Source organism: Ranitomeya imitator, chromosome 2, assembly GCF_032444005.1.
Source record: "Ranitomeya imitator isolate aRanImi1 chromosome 2, aRanImi1.pri, whole genome shotgun sequence".
Classification (NCBI taxonomy): Eukaryota; Metazoa; Chordata; class Amphibia; order Anura; family Dendrobatidae; genus Ranitomeya; species Ranitomeya imitator.
In genome coordinates, this window is record NC_091283.1 from 234,845,942 (window position 1) to 234,873,928 (window position 27,987).

At 43.6% G+C, this 27,987-nt stretch overlaps 1 pseudogene; it reads right to left on the minus strand.

Moving 5' to 3' along the window:
• Positions 1-30: 30 nt before the first annotated feature.
• Positions 31-27,987, minus strand: LOC138667331 (oocyte zinc finger protein XlCOF22-like; annotated as a pseudogene).

Sequence of the window (27,987 nt, forward strand, 5' to 3'; positions counted from 1 at the left end):
GTCACCTACTGACTAATCTTCAGGGGGTGAATTATGGGTATAGTTTTACATTTGGAATTAATAAAGTTTAGTTTTATCCTTTTGACAGCAAACATGAGGAATGACTAGAGACAACCCATTTAAGAAGATTCAATTTTGGTTAAAACTATTCCAACATTATTAACATAAAAAAGGCTTTTCCCCTATGTGAAACCTCTGATGTTTATTAACAGTTGATTTCCAAGTAAAATATTTCCCACATTAAGAAAATGAAAAAGGATTCTCCTATGTATGAATGCACTGATGTCTAACAAGAAGTGCTTTCCATTTAAAACATTTCCCACATTCTGAACAAAAAAAAGGCTTCTCTCCTGTGTGGGTTCTATGGTGATTAACCAAATCTGATTTCTGGTTAAAACATTTCCCACATTCTGAACAGAAAAAAGGCTTCTCCCCTGTGTGAGTACTATTGTGCCTAACCAAATCTGATTTCTGGTTAAAACATTTCCCACATTCTGAACATGAAAAAGGCTTCTCCCCTGTGTGAGTTCTCTGGTGTGTAACAAGACTCTTTTTGAGAGTAAAACATTTCCCACATTCTGAACAGGAAAAAGGCTTCTCCCCTGTGTGAGTACTATTGTGCCTAACCAAATCTGATTTCAGGTTAAAACATTTCCCACATTCTGAACAGGAAAAAGGCTTCTCCCCTGTGTGAGTTCTCTGGTGAGTAACCAAATATGATTTCCTCTTAAAACATTTCCCACATTCTGAACAGAAAAAAGGCTTCTCCCCTGTGTGGGTTCTTTGGTGTGTAAAAAGGTGTAATTTATGTGCAAAACATTTCCCACATTCAGAACAGGAAAAAGGCTTCTCCCCCGTGTGAGTTCTATGGTGATCAACCAAATATGATTTCCTCTTAAAACATTATCCACATTCTGAACAGGAAAAAGGCTTCTCCCCCGTGTGAGTTCTATGGTGATCAACCAAATATGATTTCCTCTTAAAACATTTCCCACATTCTGAACAGGAAAAAGGCTTTTCCCCTGTGTGAGTTCTATGGTGATTAACCAAATCTGATTTCAGGTTAAAACATTTCCCACATTCTGAACAGGAAAAAGGCTTCTCCCCTGTGTGAGTTCTCTGGTGAGTAACCAATTCTGATTTCTGGCGAAGACATTTTCCACATTCTGAACATTGATAAGTCTTCACCCCTGTGTGAGTTCTATGGTGTGTAACAAGCTGTAATTTATGTGCAAAACATTTTCCACATTCTGAACAGAAAAAAGGCTTCTCCCCTGTGTGAGTACTATGGTGCCTAACCAAATCTGATTTCTGGTTAAAACATTTCCCACATTCTGAACATGAAAATGACTTCTTTGCTTTAGGAGCAGTTTGTTTTTTAATGCCTCTTTTGTAACTTTGATTTTCCTTAGTAGTCAGTAGTGAATCAGAAGATGGGACCTGTTTCATAGGATCAGATGACATATCTTTGCTGTGAATGGATGATGATATATCTGGAGTAATGGCATTCAATTTTGTTGTATCTTGGAGGATTTCAAGATCATTAGATTTGAAAATTGAAGATGTCAACTGTCCCTCTGATCTCCTGGTACAGTCATCTGTTAAGATAAAAAACAATTATTATTTTTTAATAAAATAGCCTTGAGTTTTATATTTTTGAACATTTCTACTTAAACTGTCCATAAAAATGGCATGCTATGTAAAAAAACTTTAATTACACTATGTAACAATTATTTGTTTTCCTGGGTAGACAGTGTGCTTTCCTAACCCTAAAACAAACAGAAAATAGTTGTTGAGGACTTCCGGGAGGCAGAGCCTGTGAATGGCCGCTTTTTAACAGAGCTCCTGGAACAAGGGCACTAAATCCCACTACACCGCCAGCAATTATAAGCGAGAGACCAGGAAAAGGACCGGACAAGGGTCGCACATCACGGACCCAGCTCTCCGGACCCCCTGGAACTCACAAGGCGCAGTCGGCGCCAGAAGCAGCATCGCGGGCAGCGCGCTCACCAGAGTCCTGAAGAGGCAGGGGGGTCGGCGAAGGAGAGGTGCGCGATCCACCCACCACCAGCCTGTGTGGACTTACCGGACATCGCCGGGAGGAAGACGGGAGCCGCCGGTGAGATTCCGAGGTGCCCTGGGAAAGCGCGCGGCATCGGAGGTGAGCAGGGGGACCAGCGCGGGGAGTGAAGGAGAGCCGGCGCCATCTTGCCAGAAAGTGCACCGGCCGCTCACCGCTAGCTGCACATAACTGGAGGCTGGAAAGGAGAGGAGAGTCGAGCCACATCTATCGCCGCTGAAACAAGGTGAGCGGCGCAGAGAACTGTTTACTAAGTCCAGGCACAGGGGAAGCAGGGACCGGCGGCAGACTTGGAAACAAGCTTGGCGCCTTTCCAGCTGAAAAGCGCGCCAAGTCCCCACACCATAGATTATACTGAAGTGAGGACCTGCAGAGGGAGACAGAGCCACTGCAGGAGCAGAGGAATTTCAGAGAGGGTCTGCAGCATTTTCGGCCCCAGACAAACATAACAAAGAAGAGGGTGAGAGGTGAGGGGGTAAAGCATCCCTAAAACATCCCTATAAGCCTGCAGAGAAGTACACCTGATATTGGAGATATTTTGCTAGGCGGTTTGCACAATTAAGCTGCTCAAGTCCTGCGCGGTCTTCTATCATAGCCATACATAGGCTGAAGTATATATGCAACATATCCGTGAAAGACACACTCAATTCTTCTGGCTTGACAAGTGTAAAAATCTGAAGTGCAGGCTTACCCGGTGTAATAAAGACTTTCACACCTACCGCCAGATGTAATCAAAACGTATAACGATATCACTGACAATTTTTACTAATTATCTCGGTCATTCATCCCATCATGGACAAATTCGTGGGTAAAAATGCCAAACCTGGCAGAAGTTCCACTCGTAACCAGGCAGGCACATCTCCTGTATCACAAAATGCTGATGCTAATACAGAAAACCCACAATCTATTGCAACAGCTATTATAGAACGGTTGATGCCTGAGATAGACAATCGCTTGGCTGCTTTTCAAACTTCACTGGACACAATAGTCTCACAGGTTAATACTCAGGGGTTAATACTCAGGGAGCACGTATAGCGGAAGTGGAACAAAGAATTTCAGACCTGGAGGACTCCACCATGGCCCTCAAAGACAAATTAGACGATAAAGAAAAGGTCATTTCAGACCTTCTGGACAAAGTAGATGACCTTGAAAATAGATCTCGTCGCAATAACTTGAGACTTATAGGTCTTCCAGAGTCTATTCCCTGTTGTGAATTCTGTGGCAGAGCTCCCTCCTGTGGTCACAAGTGGTACTTCGGCTGATTCTCTCTATGAGCTTCCGTTGGTGGAGGTAAGTGGTACTGCAGCTTCTGAGTTTCCTTCCTCAGGTGATGTGGTGAAGTCGTTAGGTGCTGCTCTATTTAACTCCACCTAGTGCTTTGATCCTGGCTTCCAGTCAATGTATTGTACTTGCTTCCTCCTGGATCGTTCCTGTGGCCAGCTGCTCTGCATAGCTAAGTTCTGCTTTTGTTTTTTTTTGTTTGCTGTTTTTTCTGTCCAGCTTGCTTATTTGTTTTTTTCTTGCTTGCTGGAAGCTCTGGGACGCAGAGGGTGTACCTCCGTACCGTTAGTCGGTACGGAGGGTCTTTTTGCCCCCTTTGCGTGGTTGTTTGTAGGGTTTTGTGTTGACCGCAAAGTTACCTTTCCTATCCTCGCTCTGTTCAGAAAGTCGGGCCTCACTTTGCTAAATCTATTTCATCTCTGCGTTTGTCTTTTCATCTTACTCACAGTCATTATATGTGGGGGGCTGCCTTTTCCTTTGGGGTATTTCTCTGAGGCAATGTAGGCTTATTTTCTATCTTCAGGCTAGCTAGTTTCTCAGGCTGTGCTGAGTTGCATAGGGAGCGTTAGGCGCAATCCACGGCTGCCTTTAGTGTGGTTGGAGAGGATTAGGGATTGCAGTCAGCAGAGTTCCCACGTCTCAGAGCTCGTTCTATGTTTTTGGGTTATTGTCAGGTCACTGTATGTGCTCTGACTTCTATGTCCATTGTGGTACTGAATTACCTAATCATAACAGTACTGGAAGCCATAAGTACTAATGATTCTCAATAGAGGGAAAAAAGAAGTTCTGAGACCATTTTTTTTTCTCTGCACTGTGTTTTGCCTTTTTTTTTCCCTAGACATTTGGGTGGTTCAGGACACAGGTGTAGCGATGGACATTAAAGGTCTGTCTTCATGTGTGGATCAGCTCACGGCAAGAGTACAAAATATTCAAGACTTTGTGGTTCAGAATTCTATGTTGGAATCAAGAATTCCTATTCCTGATTTGTTTTTTGGAGATAGAACTAAATTTCTGAGTTTCAAAAATAATTGTAAACTATTTCTGGCTTTGAAACCTCGCTCCTCTGGTGACCCAGTTCAACAAGTTATGATCATAATTTCTTTTTTACGTGGCGACCCTCAGGACTGGGCATTTTCTCTTGCGCCAGGAGATCCTGCATTGTGTAATATTGATGCGTTTTTCCTGGCGCTCGGATTGCTGTACGATGAACCTAATTCAGTGGATCAGGCAGAGAAAAATTTGCTGGCTCTGTGTCAGGGTCAGGATGAGATAGAGGTATATTGTCAGAAATTTAGAAAGTGGTCCGTACTCACTCAATGGAATGAAGGTGTGCTCGCAGCTATTTTCAGAAAGGGTCTCTCTGAAGCCCTTAAGGATGTCATGGTGGGATTTCCTATGCCTGCTGGTCTGAATGAGTCTATGTCTTTGGCCATTCAGATCGGTCGACGCTTGCGTGAGCGTAAATCTGTGCACCATTTGGCGGTATTATCTGAGCATAAACCTGAGCCTATGCAGTGCGATAGGACTTTGACCAGAGCTGAAAGGCAAGAACACAGACGTCAGAATGGGCTGTGTTTTTACTGTGGTGATTCCACTCATGCTATCTCTGATTGTCCTAAGCGCACTAAGCGGTTCGCTAGGTCTGCCACCATTGGTACGGTACAGTCAAAATTTCTTTTGTCCGTTACCTTGATCTGCTCTTTGTCATCTTATTCTGTCATGGCATTTGTGGATTCAGGTGCTGCCCTGAATTTGATGGACTTGGAGTATGCTAGGCGATGTGGGTTTTTCTTGGAGCCCTTGCAGTGTCCTATTCCATTGAGAGGAATTGATGCTACGCCTTTGGCCAAGAATAAGCCTCAGTACTGGACCCAGCTGACGATGTGCATGGCTCCTGCACATCAGGAGGTTATTCGCTTTCTGGTGTTGCATAATCTGCATGATGTGGTCGTGTTGGGGTTGCCATGGCTACAAGTCCATAATCCAGTATTAGATTGGAAATCCATGTCTGTGTCCAGCTGGGGTTGTCAGGGGGTACATGGTGATGTCCCATTTCTGTCTATTTCGTCATCCACCCCTTCTGAGGTCCCAGAGTTCTTGTCTGATTACCAGGATGTATTTGATGAGCCCAAGTCCGATACCCTACCTCTGCATAGGGATTGTGATTGTGCTATCGATTTGATTCCTGGTAGTAAATTCCCAAAAGGTCGACTGTTTAATTTATCTGTGCCTGAGCACGCCGCTATGCGGAGTTACGTGAAGGAGTCCTTGGAGAAGGGGCACATTCGCCCGTCATCGTCGCCATTGGGAGCGGGGTTCTTTTTTGTAGCCAAGAAGGATGGTTCACTGAGACCTTGTATAGATTACCGCCTTCTAAATAAGATCACGGTTAAATTTCAGTACCCCTTGCCGCTGTTATCTGATTTGTTTGCTCGGATTAAGGGGGCTAGTTGGTTCACCAAGATAGATCTTCGTGGTGCGTATAATCTTGTGCGTATTAAGCGAGGCGATGAATGGAAAACTGCATTTAATACGCCCGAGGGCCATTTTGAGTACCTAGTAATGCCATTCGGACTTGCCAATGCTCCATTAGTGTTTCAGTCCTTTATGCATGACATCTTCCGAGAGTACCTGGATAAATTCCTGATTGTATACTTGGATGATATTTTGGTCTTCTCGGATGATTGGGAATCTCATGTGAAGCAGGTCAGAACGGTGTTTCAGGTCCTGTGTGCTAATTCTTTGTTTGTGAAGGGATCAAAGTGTCTCTTTGGTGTTCAGAAGATTTCATTTTTGGGGTTCATTTTTTCCCCTTCTACTATCGAGATGGACCCTGTTAAGGTCCAAGCCATCCATGATTGGACTCAGCCGACATCTCTGAAAAGTCTGCAAAAGTTCCTGGGCTTTGCTAATTTTTATCGTCGCTTCATCTGCAATTTTTCTAGTATTGCTAAACCATTGACCGATTTGACCAAGAAGGGTGCTGATGTGGTCAATTGGTCTTCTGCTGCTGCGGAAGCTTTTCAAGAGTTGAAGCGTCATTTTTCTTCTGCCCCTGTGTTGTGTCAACCAGATGTTTCGCTTCCATTCCAGGTCGAGATTGATGCTTCTGAGATTGGAGCGGGGGCTGTTTTGTCGCAGAGAAGTTCTGATTGCTCGGTGATGAAACCATGCGCCTTTTTTTCCAGGAAGTTTTCGCCTGCTGAGCGAAATTATGATGTTGGCAATCGAGAGTTGCTGGCCATGAAGTGGGCATTCGAGGAGTGGCGTCATTGGCTTGAAGGAGCTAAGCATCGCGTGGTGGTCTTGACTGATCATAAGAACTTGACTTATCTCGAGTCTGCCAAGCGGTTGAATCCTAGACAGGCTCATTGGTCGCTGTTTTTTGCCCGTTTTGACTTTGTGGTTTCGTACCTTCCGGGCTCTAAAAATGTGAAGGCGGATGCCCTGTCTAGGAGTTTTGTGCCCGACTCTCCGGGTTTATCTGAGCCGGCGGGTATTCTCAAAGAAGGAGTAATTGTGTCTGCCATCTCCCCTGATTTGCGGCGGGTGTTGCAAAAATTTCAGGCTAATAAACCTGATCGTTGCCCAGCGGAGAAACTGTTTGTCCCTGATAGGTGGACGAATAAAGTTATCTCTGAGGTTCATTGTTCGGTGTTGGCTGGTCATCCTGGAATCTTTGGTACCAGAGAGTTAGTGGCTAGATCCTTTTGGTGGCCATCTCTGTCGCGGGATGTGCGTTCTTTTGTGCAGTCCTGTGGGGTTTGTGCTCGGGCTAAGCCCTGCTGTTCTCGTGCCAGTGGGTTGCTTTTGCCCTTGCCGGTCCCGAAGAGGCCTTGGACACATATCTCTATGGATTTTATTTCAGATCTTCCCGTCTCTCAAAAAATGTCAGTCATTTGGGTGGTTTGTGATCGCTTCTCTAAGATGGTCCATTTGGTACCCTTGTCTAAATTGCCTTCCTCCTCTGATTTGGTGCCATTGTTTTTCCAGCATGTTTTGGTTCGTTTACATGGCATTCCAGAGAACATCGTTTCTGACAGAGGTTCCCAGTTTGTTTCGAGGTTTTGGCGAGCCTTTTGTGCTAGGATGGGCATTGATTTGTCTTTTTCCTCGGCTTTCCATCCTCAGACCAATGGCCAGACCGAACGAACTAATCAGACCTTGGAAACATATCTGAGATGCTTTGTTTCTGCTGATCAGGATGACTGGGTGTCCTTTTTGCCTTTGGCTGAGTTCGCCCTTAATAATCGGGCCAGCTCGGCTACCTTGGTTTCGCCGTTTTTCTGCAACTCTGGGTTCCATCCTCGTTTCTCTTCAGGGCAGGTTGAGTCTTCGGACTGTCCTGGTGTGGATACTGTGGTGGACAGGTTGCAGCAGATTTGGACTCATGTAGTGGACAATTTGACCTTGTCCCAGGAGAAGGCTCAACGTTTCGCTAATCGCAGACGCTGTGTGGGTCCCCGACTTCGTGTTGGGGATTTGGTTTGGTTGTCTTCTCGTCATATTCCTATGAAGGTTTCCTCTCCTAAGTTTAAACCTCGTTTCATTGGTCCATATAGGATTTCTGAGGTTCTTAATCCTGTGTCTTTTCGTTTGACCCTTCCAGATTCTTTTTCCATCCATAACGTATTCCATAGGTCATTGTTGCGGAGATACGTGGCACCTATGGTTCCATCTGTTGATCCTCCTGCTCCGGTTTTGGTGGAGGGGGAGTTGGAGTATATCGTGGAGAAGATTTTGGATTCTCGTGTTTCAAGACGGAAACTCCAGTATCTGGTTAAGTGGAAGGGTTATGCTCAGGAAGATAATTCCTGGGTCTTTGCCTCTGATATCCATGCTCCCGATCTTGTTCGTGCCTTTCATATGGCTCATCCTGGTCGTCCTGGGGGCTCTGGTGAGGGTTCGGTGACCCCTCCTCAAGGGTGGGGTACTGTTGTGAATTCTGTGGCAGAGCTCCCTCCTGTGGTCCCAAGTGGTACTTCGGCTGATTCTCTCTATGAGCTTACGTTGGTGGAGGAAAGTGGTACTGCGGCTTCTGAGTTTCCTTCCTCAGGTGATGTGGTGAAGTCATTAGGTGCTGCTCTATTTAACTCCACCTAGTGCTTTGATCCTGGCTTCCAGTCAATGTTCTAGTATTGTACTTGCTTCCTCCTGGATCGTTCCTGTGGCCTGCTGCTCTGCATAGCTAAGTTCCGCTTTTGTTTTTTTTTGTTTGCTGTTTTTTCTGTCCAGCTTGCTTATTTGTTTTTTTCTTGCTTGCTGGAAGCTCTGGGACGCAGAGGGTGTACCTCCGTACCGTTAGTCGGTACGGAGGGTCTTTTTGCCCCCTTTGCGTGGTTGTTTGTAGGGTTTTGTGTTGACCGCAAAGTTACCTTTCCTATCCTCGCTCTGTTCAGAAAGTCGGGCCTCACTTTGCTAAATCTATTTAATCTCTGCGTTTGTCTTTTCATCTTACTCACAGTCATTATATGTGGGGGGCTGCCTTTTCCTTTGGGGTATTTCTCTGAGGCAAGGTAGGCTTATTTTCTATCTTCAGGCTAGCTAGTTTCTCAGGCTGTGCCGAGTTGCATAGGGAGCGTTAGGCGCAATCCACGACTGCCTTTAGTGTGGTTGGAGAGGATTAGGGATTGCGGTCAGCAGAGTTCCCACGTCTCAGAGCTCGTTCTATGTTTTTGGGTTATTGTCAGGTCACTGTATGTGCTCTGACTTCTATGTCCATTGTGGTACTGAATTACCTAATCATAACAATTCCCCCCTCGGAGCTAGTCAAAATTACATCTGAATGGCTGCCTAAAACTCTTGGGGTATTGCCGACATCAGGAGCAATGGCTATTGAGAGAGCACACAGGCTAGGACCCCCGAGGGGAGGTGAGGGTGACAGACCACGTCCAGTCATCTTTAAAGTCCTAGACTTCCAAGATAAAGTTTGCATTTTGTCAGCATTCAGGAAACAACGCTCCCTGTTGTATGAGAATCATAAACTACTCCTGTTTCAAGACTAAACCAGGGATTCAAGCTTCAGGAGGCTAATTTGCATATTCCAGGTGCCTTCTGGGAGAAGCGAAGTCTCCCTAAGCTAGAAGATCGTTGGGTACAGCCGGGACCAGCTGCTTCGAAAGCATCACCAAACCAGGGATTCAAGCTTCAGGAGGCTAATTTGCATATTCCAGGTGCCTTCTGGGAGAAGCGAAGTCTCCCTAAGCTAGAAGATCGTTGGGTACAGCCGGGACCAGCTGCTTCGAAAGCATCACCAAACCAGGGATTCAAGCTTCAGGAGGCTAATTTGCATATTCCAGGTGCCTTCTGGGAGAAGCGAAGTCTCCCTAAGCTAGAAGATCGTTGGGTACAGCCGGGACCAGCTGCTTCGAAAGCATCACCAAACCGCGCGGCTTACGGCGCGCAAATTTTTGCCTGTAGGACATTATTGCAAGAGAGCTTGGCTGAGTAGATTACACAAGAAGGAAAACACACAGCAAGTCAGCAGGATCTAGGAGCAACATGGCAGATGTGACAACCTACATGGTGAGCTGCAGCATGTGCTACATGTTCACAGATCGATCAGAAGAAGAATCCAATTTCACCTGTCAGAAGTGTAGACTAGTGGCCCTTTTAGAAGAAAAGGTGCGGTTTCTGGAAGAAAGAATAACAACTTTGAAACTCATCAAAGAGAATGAAGACTTTCTAGACAGAACAGAAGCATCTCTACTGGTCACAGAAGGTGAAAAAAGTGTCAGAGAACCTCCAAAAGCAGATGAGTGGAAGCATGTGACCAAAAGAAGCAAGAAGACCATGGAGAAATCACCAACCACACAACTGAAGAACCGATATCAAATCTTTGTAGAGGATGAAGATGGCACACCTAAGGATGAAGCAATACCAGCAAGCAAAAAAGAAAAGGGCACACAGCAACAAGTGACAGCAAAAAGTACAGCCAAGAAGCAACGAAGAGTGGTGGTGGTGGGAGACTCACTACTGAGAGGCACAGAAGCAGCCATCTGCAGACCGGACATAACTGCAAGAGAAGTATGCTGCCTTCCAGGTGCGATGATCAAGGATGTGACCGATAGGATACCAAAGCTCTTCAGCTCCAAGGACGTCCACCCATTTCTTCTGATACATGTTGGCACCAATGACACGGCAAGGAAGGACCTACCGACAATCTGCAAGGACTTTGAAGAGTTGGGGAAGAAAGTAAAGGAACTGGATGCACAGGTAGTTTTTTCTTCTATCCTTCCAGTAGACGGGCATGGCACCAGGAGATGGAACAGGATCCTTGATGCAAACAACTGGCTAAGACGATGGTGCAGACAACAAGGATTTGGACTCCTGGACCACGGTGTGAATTACTGGTATGATGGACTCCTCGCCAGAGACGGACTACACCTCAACAAACCTGGGAAACACACATTCGCCAGAAGACTCGCTACACTCATCAGGCGGGCGTTAAACTAGAAGAAGAGGGGACGGGAAGAAAAACATTAGACTCGAACAAAGACGACCCAGGAAAACGTACTCAGAAGGGAGGTAAGAACATTTCTAAAACAATCCACAGTGAGGAGATTGGAACAAAACAAAATCCTCTAAACTGCATGCTCGCAAACGCCAGAAGCCTGACAAACAAGATGGAAGAACTAGAAGCAGAAATATCTACAGGTAACTTTGACATAGTGGGAATAACCGAGACATGGTTAGATGAAAGCTATGACTGGGCAGTTAACTTACAGGGTTACAGTCTGTTTAGAAACGATCGTAAAAATCGGAGAGGAGGAGGGGTTTGTCTCTATGTAAAGTCTTGTCTAAAGTCCACTTTAAGGGAGGATATTAGCGAAGGGAATGAGGATGTCGAGTCCATATGGGTTGAAATTCATGGAGGGAAAAATGGTAACAAAATTCTCATTGGGGTCTGTTACAAACCCCCAAATATAACAGAAACCATGGAAAGTCTACTTCTAAAGCAGATAGATGAAGCTGCAACCCATAATGAGGTCCTGGTTATGGGGGACTTTAACTACCCGGATATTAACTGGGAAACAGAAACCTGTGAAACCCATAAAGGCAACAGGTTTCTGCTAATAACCAAGAAAAATTATCTTTCACAATTGGTGCAGAATCCAACCAGAGGAGCAGCACTTTTAGACCTAATACTATCTAATAGACCTGACAGAATAACAAATCTGCAGGTGGTTGGGCATTTAGGAAATAGCGACCACAATATTGTGCAGTTTCACCTGTCTTTCACTAGGGGGACTTGTCAGGGAGTCACAAAAACATTGAACTTTAGGAAGGCAAAGTTTGACCAGCTTAGAGATGCCCTTAATCTGGTAGACGGGGACAATATCCTCAGAAATAAGAATACAGATAATAAATGGGAAATGTTTAAGAACATCTTAAATAGGCAGTGTAAGCGGTTTATACCTTGTGGGAATAAAAGGACTAGAAATAGGAAAAACCCAATGTGGCTAAACAAAGAAGTAAGACAGGCAATTAACAGTAAAAAGAAAGCATTTGCACTACTAAAGCAGGATGGCACCATTGAAGCTCTAAAAAACTATAGGGAGAAAAATACTTTATCTAAAAAACTAATTAAAGCTGCCAAAAAGGAAACAGAGAAGCACATTGCTAAGGAGAGTAAAACTAATCCCAAACTGTTCTTCAACTATATCAATAGTAAAAGAATAAAAACTGAAAATGTAGGCCCCTTAAAAAATAGTGAGGAAAGAATGGTTGTAGATGACGAGGAAAAAGCTAACATATTAAACACCTTCTTCTCCACGGTATTCACGGTGGAAAATGAAATGCTAGGTGAAATCCCAAGAAACAATGAAAACCCTATGTTAAGGGTCACCAATCTAACTCAAGAAGAGGTGCGAAATCGGCTAAATAAGATTAAAATAGATAAATCTCCGGGTCCGGATGGCATACACCCACGAGTACTAAGAGAACTAAGTAATGTAATAGATAAACCATTATTTCTTATTTTTAGTGACTCTATAGCGACAGGGTCTGTTCCGCAGGACTGGCGCATAGCAAATGTGGTGCCAATATTCAAAAAGGGCTCTAAAAGTGAACCTGGAAATTATAGGCCAGTAAGTCTAACCTCTATTGTTGGTAAAATATTTGAAGGGTTTCTGAGGGATGTTATTCTGGATTATCTCAATGAGAATAACTGTTTAACTCCATATCAGCATGGGTTTATGAGAAATCGCTCCTGTCAAACCAATCTAATCAGTTTTTATAAAGAGGTAAGCTATAGGCTGGACCACGGTGAGTCATTGGACGTGGTATATCTCGATTTTTCCAAAGCGTTTGATACCGTGCCGCACAAGAGGTTGGTACACAAAATGAGAATGCTTGGTCTGGGGGAAAATGTGTGTAAATGGGTTAGTAACTGGCTTAGTGATAGAAAGCAGAGGGTGGTTATAAATGGTATAGTCTCTAACTGGGTCGCTGTGACCAGTGGGGTACCGCAGGGGTCGGTATTGGGACCTGTTCTCTTCAACATATTCATTAATGATCTGGTAGAAGGTTTACACAGTAAAATATCGATATTTGCAGATGATACAAAACTATGTAAAGCAGTTAATACAAGAGAAGATAGTATTCTGCTACAGATGGATCTGGATAAGTTGGAAACTTGGGCTGAAAGGTGGCAGATGAGGTTTAACAATGATAAATGTAAGGTTATACACATGGGAAGAGGGAATCAATATCACCATTACACACTGAACGGGAAACCACTGGGTAAATCTGACAGGGAGAAGGACTTGGGGATCCTAGTTAATGATAAACTTACCTGGAGCAGCCAGTGCCAGGCAGCAGCTGCCAAGGCAAACAGGATCATGGGGTGCATTAAAAGAGGTCTGGATACACATGATGAGAGCATTATACTGCCTCTGTACAAATCCCTAGTTAGACCGCACATGGAGTACTGTGTCCAGTTTTGGGCACCGGTGCTCAGGAAGGATATAATGGAACTAGAGAGAGTACAAAGGAGGGCAACAAAATTAATAAAGGGGATGGGAGAACTACAATACCCAGATAGATTAGCGAAATTAGGATTATTTAGTCTAGAAAAAAGACGACTGAGGGGCGATCTAATAACCATGCATAAGTATATAAGGGGACAATACAAATATCTCGCTGAGGATCTGTTTATACCAAGGAAGGTGACGGGCACAAGGGGGCATTCTTTGCGTCTGGAGGAGAGAAGGTTTTTCCACCAACATAGAAGAGGATTCTTTACTGTTAGGGCAGTGAGAATCTGGAATTGCTTGCCTGAGGAGGTGGTGATGGCGAACTCAGTCGAGGGGTTCAAGAGAGGCCTGGATGTCTTCCTGGAGCAGAACAATATTGTATCATACAATTATTAGGTTCTGTAGAAGGACGTAGATCTGGGTATTTATTATGATGGAATATAGGCTGAACTGGATGGACAAATGTCTTTTTTCGGCCTTACTAACTATGTTACTATGTTACTATGTTACTCGGCCGCTATGGCAGCCAAACGTAAAGCCTTCAACCCTGCTTGCAAACTCTTGGTAGATAAAAACATTCGCTTCAGCTTGCAATATCCCTCAATTTTGCGTTTTGTAATGGAGGGGAAAAATCGGTCCTTTAGCGACCCAGGGAGGGCTCTGGAATTCCATCGGGAAGCATCCCGAGCTGGTTCTGATGCTGACACTTCCTGAATGAGAAGAGCTGCTTCAACTTGTCATTATTATGTGATGTCGTGTTTATGCTGAAACTCTTATGCCCTTAGGAGGCATATTTATTTTTTATGTTATGCTCACTTTAAGTTTGTGTGCATCTGTTACAGTTATAAAGTTTAATAGGGGAAGGGAACTGGGGGGGAGGGAAGGGCTCTGCATGCGCGCATTTTTCTGTTTGGTCCAGGGAGGTCTCACGCTCACTCGCTGGGATGGGTGGGGATCTCACTTACAATTTCTGCAGGTGGGTCTGGCGGTTATCCGAAAAGGGATAGGTTAATGACGGACCAGGCAGGCACTAAAGTCACCACTATCCGTTCCTTACAATGGTGCTCATGGAATGTCAATGGACTGAACTCCCCAGTTAAGAGGAAAAAAGTTCTAAACTTCTTACAAAAACAAAATTTCCATATCATTTTCCTTCAGGAAACACATTGGATTAAGGGTAATCACCCCTCTCTGCTTAGTAGGAAATACACACTTTGCGCCGAGGCTTCATACACTAAAAAACAGCAAGGAGTAACCATATTGATATATAATGGCCTTAACTTTGAGTTACTTGACACCCTAGAGGACCCCCAGGGCAGATTCCTCCTGGTTAAAATTATTATTGAGGGAATGAGTTTTAATCTGGTCAACATTTATGCCCCAAACACGTCTGATGCTCAGTTTCAGGTTAAATTGTTGGAGAATCTGGCGGGGTGGGATGCATCACGGGTGGTCATGGGAGGGGACTTTAATGAGGTAGTAGACATCTCAATGGATAGATCCAATTCAAAGGAGGCTCATCGACTGGCACAGGGGAGTGGTGTTCAATCACTGATGGATCACTTAGACTTGATTGACATTTGGAGACTGCAACACCCCTTGGAGAGGGACTATTCCCATTACTCCCATGTTCATGACTCACACGCCAGGATTGACTGCTGGTTGCTACACGAATCACTGATACCCATGATAACACAGTCAAATATACAAAATATTCATATTTCAGATCATGCTCTGGTAACGTTTCAATCTAAACTAACATCCCCAGTTCACCAGGAGAGGAGATGGCGTTTCCCATCATAACTCTACCAATCAGATGATTTTAAAAAATATTTGCAGATGTCATGGGGGGTCTATAAAAGTGATAACCAAGTCCATTGTGATGACGCACATTTGTTTTGGATGGCCTCTAAGGCCGTGCTGAGAGGTCAAATCATCTCCTACGTTAGCCATAAAAAAAAGACATCATGAAAAGAGTAGTGGAAACACAAAAATTAGTAACCCAAACTTACAAAGACTTTAAACTAAATAACACCCCACTGACAAAAGAAAAATTTTTGAGGGCTAAGGAAGAGGCGGACACTCTAGCCCATGAAATGGCTATGTTTAATTTAGACTATCAAAAACAAAAATATTTCAAATGGGGCAATAAACCAGGGAAGGTGTTGGCATCTCTTACAAGGCCATACAGGAAAGCAACGAGAATACACAAAATAAAACAACGCAACGGTCACATTCTAACAAATAATGAAGAGATAGTGAATGAATTCCGATCTTTCTTTGGCGAATTATACAGGTTGGATCAGGGAGGAGGGTGGGGGAGCGGGGAATTCCTTAAAAACCACCTTGCACCAGCACTCATGGAGGAGAGGGAGACTATTAACTCCCCAGTAACACCCTCAGAGATCTTACAGGTCATAACTAAACTCAAACTGTCTAAAGCACCAGGCCCAGACGGGTTCAGTAATGAACATTATAAGATTCTGGGTACATATATAGCTCCTCATCTGAGCGAGTTATTCAATAACATAGTTAAATTTGGCGATTTGCCGGATCGATTTAATGAGGCAGTGGTCATTGTTCTCCCCAAACCGGGCAAAGACCACACGCAAGTTGAAGGATATAGACCTATCTCGTTATTAAATTCGGACTTTAAAATATTTACTAAAATTCTGGCAGATAGATTACAGAAAATAATCCCAAAATTAATTTCACCACAACAAACTGGATTCATTCATGGGAAATCCATCACGTACAACATCAGGACAGCTTTGGGTGCCATATCTTATAGTAGAACACATAAACACATGAAAACTATAGTGGTCAGTCTCGACGCTGATAAGGCGTTCGATAGGGTAGAGTGGGATTACCTATACGACCTACTTTCATTCAGAAAGTTTGGCCCGTGGTTTTGTGAAGCTGTTAAATCAATTTATAAACAGCCATTGTCCAGGATGTCCATGAACAATGTATTATCTAGACCCTTTGAGATTCAGCGGGGGACACGTCAGGGCTGCCCTTTGTCTCCACTCTTGTTTAACATAGCATTAAGGTACCTTCACACTAAGCGACGCTGCAGCGATACCGACAACGATGTCGATCGCTGCAGCGTCGCTGTTTGGTCGCTGGAGAGCTGTCACACAGACAGCTCCCCAGCGACCAACGATCCGAAGCCCCCGGGTAACCAGGGTAAAAATCGGGTTACTAAGTGCAGGGCCGCTCTTAGTAACCCGATGTTTACCCTGGTTACCATCCTAAAAGTAAAAAAACAAACGCTTCATACTTACCTTCCGCTGTCTGTCCCCGGCGCTCTGCTTCTCTGTACTGGCTGTGAGCACAGCGTCCGGAAAGCAGAGCGGTGACGTCACCGCTCTGCTTTCCGGCCACTGTGCTCACAGTGAGTGCAGGAAAGCACAGCGCCGGGGACAGACAGCGGAAGGTAAGTATGAAGCGTTTGTTTTTTTTACTTTTAGGATGGTAACCAGGGTAAACATTGGGTTACTAAGCGCGGCCCTGCACTTAGTAACCCGATGTTTACCCTGGATACCAGCGAAGACATCGCTGGATCGGCGTCACAGATGCCGATTCAGCGATGTCAGCGGGAGAGCCAACGACCAAATAAAGTTCTGGCCTTCTAGCCCCAACCAACGACATCACAGCAGGATTCTGATCGCTGCTGCGTGTCAAACTGAACGATATCGCTAGCCAGGACGCTGCAACGTCACGGATCGCTAGCGATATCGTTTAGTGTGAAGGTACCTTTAGACCCTTTCCTGAGAACACTACAGAATGAGGCGAAATTTGAAGGGGTGAGGGTGGGAGCCACAACCATAAAAATCTCAGCCTTTGCAGATGATGTTCTTTTATTTATCTCTAACCCAGCGGAGGCAATCCCGGCCATCATGCTTATTTTGGAAAGATTCGGTAAATGTTCTGGATTCAAGGTGAACTATAGTAAATCCGAAGCCTTGGCGATTTTCAGGTCTGGGAGGTTGGGCGATCCCTCATTCCCATTCCACTGGTGTCAGGAGTCTATCAAATACTTGGGGATAAGGCTGCCTGCAGACCCATCTACTCTTTATAGAATCAACTATAAACCACTAATGTCCTCCATAATTAATCTCCTTCATTCATGGAAACACTTCACACTGTCATTTTCTGGGAGACGCCATTTAATTAAAATGATAGTATTTCCTAAATTGCTATACGCCTTTCAGACGTTGCCCCTTCTCTTGTCCCGGTCGGATCTGGGCTTGCTGAACCTAAAATTTCGGAAATTTATTTGGGGGGTTGGAGGCAGAACACGCATAAGTCTAGTAAGATTACAGGCGACGAGATTGGAGGGTGGTATAAATTTCCCTGATTTGGGAGATACAATTTAGCGGCTAATTTTAGATACGCAATTGATTGGATCAGGGGTATCTCTCACTTTGCAAATGTTGACTTAGAACAACAACTCTATCCACTTATCTCATTACCTGCTTTATTACACCTGAGTGGGGAGGATCTCCCAGAGGAGATTCGGGAGCACCCATCGCTTTGGCAAACGTTGCTAACTTGGCGACGCTGCAGAAAGATTTGTAAACTAAAATACAATTTGTCCCCATACCAGTCCTTTTTGGGAAACCCTGGGTTCTTGAGGGGCTCTGCTCCATATTTTTATAAACTTTTGGCCTCCCAGGGATGTGGGCAGGTAATAGATCTCATGGATCTTAATTTTTCAATACTGTCCTTCGAATCAGCGTCACAACGCTTCCCACTATTTAGTAACCGACCGTTCCTATTTCTCCAGGCGCGCAGCTTGGCACAGAAATGTCAATCGACGGGAGAGATGGTAGAGGGGAGGTCTAACCTAGATGGGTTTATTCGAAATGCAAAGTCACATCCGGCATCCATAAGCAACATTTACCCAATGTTGCGTAGAAAATGGGTGGGAGAGGGGAAACCCACTGGAGTGGCAAGATGGCTGAGAGACATGCCGTGCCTAGAGGTGGGTGATCTCTTTGAGGCCACTGTGGCACAGAGAAAGACTTTGCCATACAGCAGCTATACTGACATGGCACTCTTAATATTACACAGAGCCTACATTACACCTTTCTTGCAATCCAAAATGTCCCCCCACACCACTTATCTATGTTCCAAATGCAAATCTCGCAATACTGACATATACCACCACCTATGGAACTGCACACATATTCAGAGGTTGTGGGGAGAGGTACACAATGAATAGCAGAGAATGTGCGAAATTAACTTCATGCTTACCCCACAATGGGCTATTTTTAATATTTTAGACGAGGCATCCCACAAACTACCTAGACACATTAAAGCAACACTTATGATTTGGGCCTCGGCAACCAGGAAAAGCATTTTACACCAGTGGTTGAGTCCAGGGGTCCCTTCGTTGTCTTTTATCCGCACTAAAATCCAGTTCATATTCAGAATGGAGTGGCTAGACACACTAACTAACAGAGAGAAACAAGTAGGTAGATTCCTATCCACGTGGGCATCTTTTATTCCTTCGCTTCCTCTGGAGACTAGGGAGAAACTGAAAACACACTTTGAAAATACTCAATGGTATCTTTTGCAGCGGATAGGTGGCAGATCGCCAATTCCATAAGACACCTCTATGGTTGCGCGCAGGCAGAGTATGGGGTTTTCTGGTTATGTTTATGTGGGGGGGGTGGAATTTGGGGTTACAGTATCATTCAATATTGTTACTCTTTCATTTGACCTATTGATGGTAATGTTTGGTTTGTACTGTATTTACAAAACTTTAATAAAAAGATTTATAAAAAAAAAAAGAAAATAGTTGTTGTTCCACCAAAACTTTGCTTCTGTGATCAAGACAATGAAATTTAGAAATTTTTATGTTTTCTGTAAAAATCTCGATTCTTATTCAATACTGAGTAGTCTTCTAGAATATTCTTGAACTGCTAGAATTGTGGAGAGGTTTCTACAATATTCCAGAATTATCTAGAAGTTTCTAGAAACTTTTAGAACTTTCAAGAACATTCTAGGACTGTTCAATAGTAGTCATGCAAGTATAAAAGCACAGGTGACTCGAACCAACATTTCGATTTGTTATTGCTGGGTAAGAGAATAACGAATCGTAGTTAAAGAGCAATTTTTTTTTGCATCAAAACTATGAAAACTATGTGTAGTTGGTTCAGACTCTCAAAGAATTACGCCATAATGGGATGCAGAATGTCTCTCAAAGTCCATATCCTTGACGCTCATCTTGACAAGTTCAAGGAGAACAAGAAAACTCAGAGGAGCAATGCGAGTGCTTTCATCTAGATATATTGGACTTTGAACGTTACCAAGGACAGTATAACGAAAACATGATGGGGGACTACATTTGGGAGCTCCATCGAGAAAGTGATTTGCAGTACACCCGCAAATCTAAAACACCTACTAATTTCTGAACCTTTTTGAGAGATTTTTGACTGTAGTCGTTTTTCCATAGTCTTTAAACATAAGCACTTGAAATATTACACTTGGAAGCCAGGAACAAAGATTGTGTTTCATCGTGTTATTTACCAACACCATGACTGTTCACAGTCTAATAGAAAACCTTGTTGGATGAACCAGTAGTGTGTGGTGTTCAACTGTTTGTTCATTCTGCCTCCCAAATATCAAATAAAAAGAAACCAATCAATGTTATGTAGGCGAAAATAATAATTCTCATCTCACAAAAAACAAGTCCCCACTCAGGTCCATCATCTGTCAATGGAAAAACAGAGGTTCCCACACTATTAGTGGCTCAAAGGCTGGTAACAGTTTCTATAAACCAATCCTGCAAAATCGGCTCTCACTTCTGAGTCTTGTAGTGTGCTCAAACAACATGAAAAGTATCCACTTAATTTGCGGTGTGTGTCTCCTGGAGCACAATCTGGGCACTAGGTGCTGGGTAATAAAATGGCAAATGTGTAATTTTCACTCTCCAACATCCACTGCGTGTTAATTTCCATAAAGTGGCTGTGGAGTCAAAATATTAATTCCTCCTACACACGTGGTCTAAATTGTTGGTACCCCTCGTTTAATGACAGAAAAACCCACAATGGTCACAGAAATAACTTGAATCTGACAAAAGTAATAATAAATAAATAATTTATGAAAATGAACACATGAAAGTCAGACATTGTTTTTCCACCATGCTTCCACAGAAATTAAAAAAATAAAACTCATGAAATCGGCCTGGACAGAAATGATGGAATCCTTAACTTAATATTTTGCTGCTCAACCTTTTGAGGCAATCCCTGCAATCAAACAATTTCTGTAACTGTCAATGAGACTTCTACACCCCTCAACAGGTATTTTGGCCGCACTTCAAGAGCAATCTGCTCCAGTTGTCTCCTGTCTGAAAGTTGCCTTTTCCAGACGCAATGTTTCAGCTCTTTCCAAAGATGCTCAATAGGATTTAGGTCAGGGCTCATAGAAGGCCACTTCAGAATAGTCCAATGTTTCCCTCTTAGCCATTCTTGGGTGTTTTTAGCTGTGTGGTTTGGGTCATTATCCTGTTGCAAGACCCATGAGTTGCGACTGAGACCAAGCTTTCTGACCCTGGGCAGCACATTTCTCTCTACAATCCCTTGATAGTCTTGAGATTTTATTGTACCTTGCACAGATTTTAGACATCCTGTTCCAGATGCAGCAAAGCAGCCCCAGAACATAACAGAGCCTCCTCCATGTTTCACTTTAGGGACAGTGTTATTTTCTTGATATGCTTCATTTTTCCGTCTGTGAACATAGAGCTGATGTGCCTTGTCAAAAAGTTCAATTTTTGTCGCATCTGTCCACAGGACATTCTCCCAGAAGCTTTGGGGCTTGTCAACATGTAGTTTGGCAAATTCCAGTCTGGCTTTTATAAGATTTTTTTGCAACAATGTTGACCTCCTTGGTCATCTGTCATGAAGTCTACTTTAGCCCATACAACGACAGATGGTGCGATCTGACACTGATGTTCCTTGAGCTTGAAGTTCACCTTTAAATCGGTTTAGAAGTTTTTCTGGCTCTTTTGTTACCATTCGTATCATCCATCTCCTTGATTTGCCTCAATTTTCCTCCTGCAGCCACGTCCAGGGAGGTTGGCTACAGGCCCATGGATCTTACATTTCTGAATAATATATGCAACTGTAGTCACAGGAACATCAAGCAGCTTGGAGAACCTTTACCTTTAACCTGTTTGTCTATAATTTTCTTTCTAATCTCCTGAGACAACTCTTTCCTTCGCTTCCCCTGGTCCATGTCACCAAGGAGCACAATGAGTATCTGAGAAACCACTGATACATACTAGTTAAACTGGTCCGATTACATACCTTTTCAAGGGACTAGATCAATATGGACACTACAAAATAGATAATTCCTGCAGAAACACACAGAGAAAATGTCCAAAAAGAATTACCGTATATACTCGAGCATAAGCCAGGAATTTTAGCCCATTTTTTTAGGCTTAATGTGGGAGAGCATACATCACTGTAAATAAACCCATTAGCCAAATATCACTACCCTAGGGAAAAAAGCGACACTCAAACAAAGTCCTGCTTACCCATGTCGCCTCTCAGCGTGTTTCCAGGGCAGCCCCAATGGGCGCTTCGCGTGGGCTTCTTCAGGAGACTGCCTACTGAACGTACGTCGGGGCTGCCCTGGACACATGCTGACAGGTGACATGGGTAAGCAGGAGTTTGTCTGAGTGTTGCTTTTTCCCCCTAAGGTAGAGATATTTGGCTAATGGGTTTATTTACAGTGATGTATACTCTCCCACATTAAAGGTACCGTCACATTAAGCGACGCTGCAGCGATATAGACAATGAGCCGATCGCTGCAGCGTCGCTGTTTAGGTTGCTAGGAGACGTCAAACACCGGCAACAGCAGAACGATGCAGGAGCGATCCAGTGACGTACTTATCGTTCTCGCTGGTTGTTCGCTCCATGGAAAAACATTGCAGGCATCGTTGCTTTTGCTGTCAAACATGACGAATCACGCCGACCTGACGACCAAATAAAGTTCCGGACTTCTAGCTCCGACCAGCGATGTCACAGCGGGATCCTGATCGCTGCTGCGTGTCAAACACAACGAGATCGCTATCCAGGACGCTGCAACGTCACGGATCGTTATCCTTCTCGTTGGTAAGTTGCTCAGTGTGAAGGTACCTTAAGCCACATTAAGCCCTCTACATTTTCGGATAATTGGTATAATGTTTGCACCTTATTTGCACTATGCACTTTTTTGCTATTGCATTGATGTTTATTAAGGTGGAGATTTATGACCTCTGTTTGCCCAGCCTGCTTTTTCTCAGTGCCACTGTTTTTGTGTCCTTCACACAGAAGCTCTCTATGTGCCCTGTCATTGATAAGACGTTTTTAGCATGATTTTTTGGTGATTTCCATCTAATATGTTTTCAATAAACTGTTATTTTTATGAAATAACTCTTTTTGGACCGTATCTGTAGCCCTATATACAGGCCACTCACTGAATCCAGGATTGTAGACACGTGTGATGCTAGTTACTGGACACACCGTGATTTAACATGTCCCGTTTGTCACATTATTTTCAGGGGTACCATCATTTCTGTCCAGGCCGATTTCATGAGTTTTATTTTTTTATTTTTTTTTATTCTGTGGAAGCATGGTTGAAAAGCAATGTCTGACTTTCATTTGTTCATTTTCATAGATCTTTTATTTCTTATTACTTTTGTCAGATTCAAGTTATTTCTGTCACCATTGTGGGTTTTTCTGTCATTAAACGAGGGGTACCAACAACTTTGACCACATATGTATAGATTATAACCGTCAGGAAATAATTTATAAAATGGAATCACTTTATGAGGATTTCGACTATTCTGGTTTTTTATCATTTAGGCTAGGTTCACATTGCGTTAGGGCAATCCGTTTAGCGCATTGCGCTAGCGGATTGCGCTAACGCAATGTCTTTATAGGGGTCGCGTTTGTAGTTCCCGCTAGCACAGATCCCCGATCTGCGCTAGCGAGGAACAGACCTCGGATGCAACTCGGACGCTGCAAGCAGCATCCGAGGTTCGTCACAAAATAACGGCACATCGCTAGCGCGTGCCGAAAATGGCATGCGCTAGCGATGCGCTACAGAGAAAAATCACATTGCTGTCAATGGGTGCACTAACGGACCCATTGCACGGCGTTAATTGCGACAATTTCGCCGTACAACGCTGACCGTTAGCGTTAACCCATTAACGCAATGTGAACCTTCGCTTTAGACATATTAGGGCTTCTGCATATGGTGTGTCCAATCTCATCTGGGATCTGTTCCTGCTGTCCAGCTAGAGTAATCTGCTCCGTACTTCAGCCAATTGGAAAGTACCACACCCTACTAAGCTCAAAGCACATGGCTGGAATCTGCGAGAAACAGCGTTGTTCTCCTCTGGTTCAGTCCTCTGTGCTCAGCTTGTGGCTTGTGTATTTGTTTCCTGTTGTGACCATGGCCCGTTTACTGACTACTCTTGTGTCTTCTGATTCTGTCCTTCCGGTTCTGACCCAGCTACCTGACTATTCTTCTTGCCATCTAATACCACAGAATAGCAGGTAACGCCATGGTCCAAGCCTAGGGGTCCCAGTGTAAGTCCAGATCCATGTAATGGTGTTAAAGGGCGATGAGCAAGGCGATCCTTGGGATACGGAAAGCAAAGAAGAAAGGGCTCTACGTTCCAGCACCCAACAACTGGAAAAATATATGAGATAAAAGAATATTTGACATGTAACTCAGACTATGTAATATACCTCCTTATGTGTCCATGTAATCTTTGGTATATCGGTGAGACGACCTGTGAATTCAAGGTCAGGATGAATCACCACCGATATACCATAAGAAAGAAAAGGTTGGACCTTCCAGTCCCCAAACATTTTGTAGAATGTAACCATTCCGAAAAAGAACTTAAGTGCAAAGTAATTGATGTTGTTCCAACCCTGAGAAGAGGGGGTGATAGAGAGCAAATACTAAAAAAGAAGGAGTTAAAATGGATATATGAACTTAATACTCTTAAACCCAGGGGTGTAAATGTGGATTTTAAAATACACACGGTAATTTGAGGGGGAGTATGTGAACCCTGTCCATTCAGTTTAGTTGAAGACTTGTAGGCGACAAATATTGTTACTTAGAGTTGGGGGTATGAAATATCCCTAATTTTAATTGTTTTTAATTTTTTGCCTTTCAGACACACGTTGATGTAGAACACTTGCCTTGTGAGAATGTGGTATTGTGGAGGACGGAGATAATAAAATACAATATACTTTTCTTTTTCTTTATTAAATATTTTTCATAATTATTATTATTACTTTTTGAATATTATGGATTGCTGATCAAGTAAAAAACCAAAAAAAGCAATATTAAAAAATCTTAATGAAATTCTATATGGTAGTGCAATTTTCTGTGAGGGTGTGAGTGTCTGACCTGGACAGGGGTGAAACTACCTTACAGTATGGTCCAGAGGGATCATTTGGGGCATTTGGACACTATATGACTCCCGGAGACCGCCTAGATAAGGTGTTGTCCGGTGTGTGAGGGTAGAAATAGGTACCAAAATAGTCCGGGATGTGGTCATGACGCAACACCAGTGCGAGAATGATTCTCTAGCACAACGCCAAAGTGGCTTCTGTGCGGATGTGAAATGACTTTGATACAATTCAAAACAAGTATGGCACAACAATGTGTCCTGTTTAAATGCATATAAAACAAAGTACTATATTATTGGTGACAATCTAATTCATAGTAAAAGCATATTGCGGGTTTTATCATACGTTTTTTTATACGTTCCTTATGGAGTACGCCACTATGTGCATTTGCGCGTGCGCATATAAGTACATTTGATATGATGCCACAACAAAGATGGCGTAGGAACGTGTGACGGCGCATGCGCAATCAGGAAAATGCCACACGAGACTGATCATTGGCTAGTGGCTCATCCCTCTGCAATGACGCATTGGGAGCATGCGCAATGAGCTTTCCTGACCGCCGTATATCAGAGATGGCGTCCTCCATGAATGCACATGTCTCATTAGGGTAAGTGTAACTATTATTATAACCTATACAGTGATTAGTCGCATACTATGGAATATCATCAGAATTTGGCAATATTATGAGTGAATGTAAAAGCACTAAAGCACTTTTGCACATGTACACTTTATATTAATCGAAGAAAACAATGCACAATGTATCATATATTTAATGCACTGTTATGAAATGTGTAACTTTTTTGTAAAAAAAGACTAATTGCTGGTTGTTGAGACACATATAAATATGTACTAAGTAGAGACACCCACTGCTGGAGAAAGGATCATATGGAGCCGAAACGTCGCCCAGACATGTGGGTGGATTAAATCTTCCACGCTTTCACAGCAGATATGGAGTGCGAATACTTGTATATTGGTGTAATCATTGGACGGATCACCTGGGGCCTCGCTCCCGAAGATAAGATAAGAGTTGTGCTGTTCCTTCTTTATATTGCAAACTATTCCAGCTAGATCTGCATTCAAACAGCTAAATGGCGCTCCTTCCCTTCTGAACACGGCCATGTGCCCAGAGAGTAGTGTACAATTGTATGTAGGGTATTGTGAGAAGGTGGAAAATAATTTGTAAGATCCATTTGTTTTCTATTATCCTTTGTGAATAATTCCAAAGTTATCCCCACAAAGTGACACACGTCAGATGGTAAAAATGGGGCCTGATTAAGAACACAAAACTGGCTGCAGGAAGGGGTTAAATCAGAGTATTTTGGACTCTACTGTAATCAAAAACTGTGACTATAGACAATAACATCTACTGAAATGCTCAAACTAAACAGTCTCCATCAGTAATAAATGAGCAGCTAATGGTGAAACCTCTCTGGGGTAATTAGAGCACGGGGCTCGGTGACTTCACAATCTAAACTATCGGAAGCTCCAATATTTTCTGTCAGATGAGATTCAAGAAGAAATATTACACATTTAAAGAGAACTGTGTATAATAGTGCAGAGCGGAGATGTCTTAAAGGGAACCTGTCAGCAGGATTGTGCTCAGTAACCTACAGACACTGTCAGGTCGGTGCCGTTATACTGATTACACCGATACCTGGTGATGAAATCCGTCTTGTGGTTGTTGTTTTATCTGTATTTGCAGGTTTCAGTTAATGAGATTCTCGTGCTCTGGGGAGGGGCTGTGGATGGCCTGTGGGTTGGGCTTTGTGGTGTTCTGGGGCGGGGCTGTGGGCGGGGCTTTATGTGGTGTTCTGGGGCGGGGCTTTATGTGCTGCTCTGATTGCCTGCGTAGTAGCATCTATAAGAGATAGATGCTACTGGAAAGGCGTCGCTGGTGACATTTTGCTGGATGTAACTTTTTTTCTAAGCCTCCCAATAGCCACAATATTATAGGCATTATCAACAATAATATTAACACTATTATATGCATTATGTAAAATGGGGGGCAGGACAGTGAGGGATCAGCGACCTGTAATAAGCCAATACAGATGAATATGTAATCAGAGCACCACATAAAGCCCCGCCCACAGCCCCGCCCCAGAGCACCACATAAAGCACCACCCCAGAGCACCACATAAAGCCCCCCCACAGGCCACCCACAGCCCCGCCCCAGAGCACCACATAAAGCCCCGCCCACAGTCCTGCCCCAGAGCACGAGAATCTCATTACCTAAAACTACAAATACAGATCACACAACAGTAAACCAGTTGCATTCATTTATGGTTGACCATTGGAGCTACTATGAATCTTGACCAGAAGATTAGAGGAAATAATATTGCTCCCCATTTCAGGAGAGATTGTGCAGTAATCTGAATTTCTTAGGATCAAAACAATGTAATTTATGAGGTGGAGTGAATCCATGAAACCAGAGCTGGAGCCAACACATCTCCTGCAGGCAGGGTTGTAAGTTCTATAGAAAAGGGCTTTCAATGACCAAAGTCATTAGAACAGTGTTGGGTGGAGGAGAATGTTGCGGTCTAGAGGCAAAATGGTGATCATGGTAATACGGCCGGACTACACCACCGATAAAGCAGCCACAGCCGGTGATGAGAAGAATCTGTGACTTCTCTGCATTTAGTGGTTACTACTCACCTGGGTAGCCATATGTGGGAATCTCCTCTTTACACCACTCATCCCCCCTCACATATGTCTCTGTAGTATTAATATGGGTCAGATCTTCACCCTGAAACAAATATTGTAAAAGTCACCGACAGATGGAGAAGTCACATCTATGATCAGCTCTAATCCTGCCATCTCCACCGTTCTCATTACGCAAGTATAAAACATATAATACTGGTGGATAAAACAAGACTGAGCACAAGACCTTCACCGGCGTCTACACATCATGGGGGAGATCTCCTGACACCTTCTCTCCATCTACCTGATGATCCTGAGGAACATTGAGATCTTCTTGGTTACAGTCCTGTGGAAGAAGAGGACGGGGACATCTCTCTGGTGTTGTCCTCTTACTGGATAGATCTGGAGGAAACACATACAGGGAGTGAATTCATTCTTTACATACAGATAATTATAGGCCGTGTGTATTTAGTCCTATTACCTGGAGATGTGAGGGGCTGGGGAACCTCCATTATGACGTCCTCGTACAGATCTCTGTGTCCTTCTAAATACTCCCACTCCTCCATGGAGAAATAGACAGCGACATCCT